We start from the raw sequence: 5348 nt of genomic DNA on the forward strand, positions 1-5348 counted from the left end.
GACATCATCCTTGCTGTACTGGCCGTAACTTCACACCACTTCGGTAAATTCAAAGAAACAATATTCCAAGTCAAATGCCATACTCACAACTCCAGTGTGTGCATTCATGGCAGGCTAACAAATAGTTCCTGACATTTTAATAAGTGCTAGATTGGTGATAGAAGACAGTTATGGAGTGCAGCATAACAGCAGCTTGTTTATAAATACCTGCGTCATGTTACCAAAATGACTTCATTGTGGTCTGGATCACTTTTGTAGAGGAGATTGGATGGGTGGGAACACGTTACTTTCCATCGCTGGCAGCAATAAGCAACACTATAAACTCAAATATAAAATGCTGTATTGTGGTAAAGGTGGCAAATTGACAAAAAACAGAAAACAAAGAAAAGTCCCATTCCTTTTAATTTGTGAAGATATGTACACTAAAATGAGGCCTGAATTTTTTATTATTTTTTTTTTTTTTTAGATCAGGCAGTCACTCAGACAGATTTGGAGCCTCTCTTTATTTCATGGTGGAGCTGTGGCCCTTACTGCTGGTGGAGCAGTGCGCTGGCAACTTACCACCACCTTCAGTCGAAGGCTTACCTAAACTTCGTGAGAGCCAAACTAAAAATCTGAGTAGATCAGCTTGCACACTGTTGAAAGCAGGGTTTTCACCTGAAGCCAAATGGCACTGGGTTAGGGTTCGATGGTCACTGCTGCCCTCAGTCCCCTGCTCGTGTCTCGTGGTCTCCCTGCTCAGGTGCGGACAGCGTGCATTGTCATGGGGTTGTCCTGGACTTGCCAAGTGGTATGGTCATGCCACAGACACCTCCTTATGCCTATTGTATGTGCCATCACTAATCACCACATCGTAGACTGTGACAAGTTTTTATGTTGTTATGTTATGAGGAAATTCTGCACATTATTCCATTTTCCTTATCCTAGTCTTATTGACTAATTTCTTGCTGCGTAATCATTACTCAGAAATACAAAGTAATAATAATCATCCCTCTGAAAAATATTTACACTCTTTGGGCCATTCATATATTTTTGTTAATGGCAGACAGACAATTCACATCGTGACCTGATTATCTAAATTGCCCAGTATTGCTTCTGTTTCTGGACTGAATGCCACACGGGATGGGGAGGTGCTGGGAGGTGTGCTGCAGGGCACGGGACAGTTACCCAAATATGCACAGACAAGGAAATGTCTCTACATGAGAGCAAGGCAGACGATCCAGCAGTATACGAGGATCTCACTGATACACACCAGCGTAACTGCCTGCCTGCAGGCAACCAGTTTATTTTTCAAAGCCAGCAGCTGTGACCAGCACGTGGTTGCTACCTGTGGATGCTGCAGCTGAGGGACCACAGGCGGTACTTACGTGCCCACAGCCTTTCAAAATCCTTTGCAAAGGGGCCAAATTGCAGAAAATCCTGAAGTGACCAGGAGAAAGAGGTGTGCAAGGGGAGTATACACCTACCACAGGACAGATGGGAAGAGTTTAAGGGAGAAAGCAGCTGGCGAGGGGCACAGGCGGCGGGATGCCAGCGGTGCCTGCCTGTGGGGCAGCCAGGCAGCTCCAAGGCTGGTGGGGTTTGTAAGACACTGGTGCAAACAGGATCATGCCGGAGGTGTGCGCTGGCACCTGTGCTGCTGGCACGCGTCATGCTTGCAAGGGGGCAGTCACGCGGGCAGGCACCTCAGCCTCCCCAAAACCCAGCAGGGACCCAGCAAGGGGGAAGGCAGCAATGTTAGCACCCAGAGCTGGCCCTGGCGTCAGCGGGTGCAGCGCCACAGCCGCACTGCCTCCTCACCCCGTCCTGCCCGCCACCGTCAGTGGCTCACAGCGGGCAAAGGGCTCTGAAGGCAGGAGGCACAGGTCTCCCTTCCTTCCCTCCGCCCCCAGGACCAGGTCACACCACCTCAGCAGCTAAAGGAGAAAAGAGAAAAGGGTCCGGGACAGGAGGCGGTGGCTGGGGCTCAGCGATGCTATCTGGATTCTGGCTTAGACCTTCTGTTTGTTTAGTTTATCAGATACTTTGGTTGTCTTTGGTTTGCCTTGTTTATCTCTCTAACCTAGATATATATATATAACATCCTAACATAGATTATTCAGAGTCACAGGTCTGATCACGCCCCAGGTAAGCTCTTCTGTTGCTTGTGCCTGAGTGCAGCAGTATTTTTTTGTTGTTGGTCAAAACCATAAATGCTATCCACCCAACTATTGCAGAGGGGAAACTACAGCTTTGCAAAATGGAGCGTAACACAAACAAACCAGCTAAGGAAAACAATCCTGTCCATTGGCACAGCACCTCTAACCCCGAGCTGGACCAGGAGGTCCCGTTTAGGAGTCAGTAGGGGACTGGGGCTCTGTTGTGATACCCAGCACCTATCCCGAACCACTGTCAGCCACTGAGGTAAGGGTCTGCTGCTCTGTTAGGAAAACAATACACTGGAAATAGGTGTAAATATACATATATATACACACACCATATATATGTGTGTGTATATATATAATGCAAGCTGAAAGACCTGGGGGGAAGTGCCTGAAGTTGCTCACGGCTCTCAGCCAGCAAGGTTTCCAAGCTGCACAGGTGCTGCTCCTTGCCTCTCGCAGGAGCCGGCGCTGATGGTAACCCCAAGCGTGGCAAGTTTTGAGGGGAAGGCTCACGCAAAGCGACGTGGGAGTGCTGGCCAAGGAGATGGGCACATGTGAGTTTGCAAAGGCTGGCTCCAGTCCCCCCCAGCGGCACGGTAACTGGGAGTGTGGTGCTCCGAGGAGCCTATGGCCCATCGTCAGGTGGGTTTCCCTAACCAAGCACTGTCTCTCTTCTCACCACCTTTCCCACAGCTGGCAGGTTCAGCACTGCACACACCCCCGACAAAGCAGAGCTCTCCCTTTTCCCCCTGAAATGCACCCAGGGAGTGTAAAAGTGGCTTGTCGGATGACTAGATACCATCAGAGCCGACAAGATTATTCAAACACAGCCTTGGTCAGACCTCTTCCTATCTCTTCCATCGGCACCGGCTGCTGGGGCTAAAGGCAGGAGAGCCACGGCTCCAGCCACAGCTGAGCCTGGAGCAGAGCCTGGCCCCTCCGCTCTGCCAACACGGCAGCCCAGGAAACCAGCTCCCAACCCACTGCTGCCACAGCGGCCCAGGTGGACAGACTTCTGTTACGCTTGGGGTTGCTTCTAAACCAGATCTTTCTGACTGAACTAGGTGGCAGAACTCATGTATTTATTTACCCAGCATGTAAGATAACAGGCAAGAGGCTGCGCTGAGTAATTCCTCACCCCACATGCACTTCAATCCAAAAAGTGCATTGTGCAATGGCTTGATAGGAAGAAAGGTGAGACGCCATGGCTAAAAACACAGCAAAACAAGCGTAACTTTTACCCCCACTGCCCAGCCTGTGTTTGCAACAGACATAGAAAGCCCTTGGCAAGGAAGTCCATGAAAAACAGTTATAAATAGAAACTTGCTTCACCTGTTAGCACTGGGAAGCAAAGAGGAAGGCTGGGAGTTTTACAGGAGTTGCAATTAACTGCAATCGAGAGCTGGCGGGTCACGACCCAGCCAGAGCGGCCCCGCCAGAGCGGGGGGTGGCTGCCCTCCTGCAGCCACCGGCCCGAAGCTGCCCACCGCCACGTGGGCACAGGGCGCGCGGCTGTGTGGGCTTACAGGGGCACGGCAGCCACGTCAGGTCCCATCCCTGCAGCAGCCTCCGGAGCCTCAGGAGCAGCCACAGAGCCGGGTACACCTGCAGGCTCGTCTCCCGCACCCACCTTCTTTCCCACACGGGGTGACTGGCAGCCCAAAAGCATCCAGGGTGGGAGCAGCCCTTCTCCTTTCATGCCCTCTTGAACCAGTGGGACAAGGGCAAATAGGGCATGAACTGACAGTGACAATCTTCACTAAACAGTATTTTGCTGAGCTCCCCAGTGCTCACAATGGGCCTCATTGTTCCCCGCGTGCAGCTCTGCTGGTTAAACCACAGAAGGCTTCACCAAGGGAGTTTCTGAATGCCTTCTCTTCTGCTCCCTGCTTCAAGAGCTCCAGAGGTGTTAGTTCACACACACCCAGATTATTACACAACAGCTGTGTTGTTTCAGAAGCAATCAAAACAGTGAAATCAATCTGATGAGATTATAGGTAGAAGTTGGAAGATCAGACGATCTTGTGATGAACAGCAGGGAGACATCTGTATCAAGCTGAAATTTCCACCATGTCATTATGACCTTCAGCCAATGTTTGCTCTGCGATTTAACTTCCAGATTGGTGTGTAAAACTCCAGGAAAGGCATAAAGCAACTTAATCCTGGTAACAGTGGTTTATTCTGAGGCTGCCAATGGTGCAGCACAGGCTGCCTTAGCCGAGCCAGAAGTGACCGACTCAGCCAGACCGACTGAGATAACAAAAATAAACTCTCAGTAATTCTCAGATGTGTTTTCTCATCCCAAATCCTAATTCCAAGAAGAGAGGAGGGTTTGAAGGCAGCAGTTCTCTGACACGAGAGGCTTGCCCCTGGCAGAGAGACCTGGATGCGGCTCTGGATGGGCTGAGCAGCTGAGGGGCACCAGGCAGAATCCCGCCTGGGAAGAGCAGCAGCATCCTATCTCGCCAGGCCATCCGGATTTGTCTCTCCCAGCTGTGTAACTCCAGCAGCTCTGTTTCAGGCCTGGGTCCCTCCCTCTTTCTGCCACTGTGTTGCTGAAGGGTTGAACAGGACCCCAGACCTCCCTCAGCCTGGGGGACTTCTCTGGGGCAATACCCTTGGCAGGAGGCCTGGGCAAGGGGTGGCTCTGGCCCCAGTGCCCAGGGCAGCCAGGGGCGAAGCTGGCACAGGAGACCGCATCCCCTGATGAGTGGAAGGCCACCCAGCCTGAGATGTGTTGATGTGTGCTCCTGGTGGGGTGGCTGGGCTGGGCTGTTCCAGGGAGCGTGCAGCAGCTGCTTCTTGGAGGCGTGCGTGGCTTTCCATCTCCCTTCAACACAAAAATCAGCTAAGGAACGGATTTGATCCTAAGTTCACATTGTAGGGGCTGAGTGTAGCTCTGCTAACAGCTGTAACCGGTGGCGGCTGTGGCTAAAAATCAAGGCTGAGGCTTTGTTTTAACCTATCAGTGGAGCTGGGGTGGAAACCTTGCTTTTCACCCCCTCCAGCAAGCCTTCCCCAGGCTGAGCCCCCCACGATCCGTCCAGGTCACATTCACGCTGTGGATGGAGCCGTCGGTCAGCAAAGCCTAGAGCCGTTGCTCTGGGGAAATGCCCGGCACCTCAGCGGCTGGAGGAAGGAGTTCGTTCCAGAGCAGGCTGTTTGTAAGGGCAGGTTACTCCTTCCTACCTTGGCAGCCTGCAT

This window comes from Falco punctatus (assembly GCF_963210335.1).
Source record: "Falco punctatus genome assembly, chromosome: 2".
NCBI lineage: Eukaryota > Metazoa > Chordata > Aves > Falconiformes > Falconidae > Falco > Falco punctatus.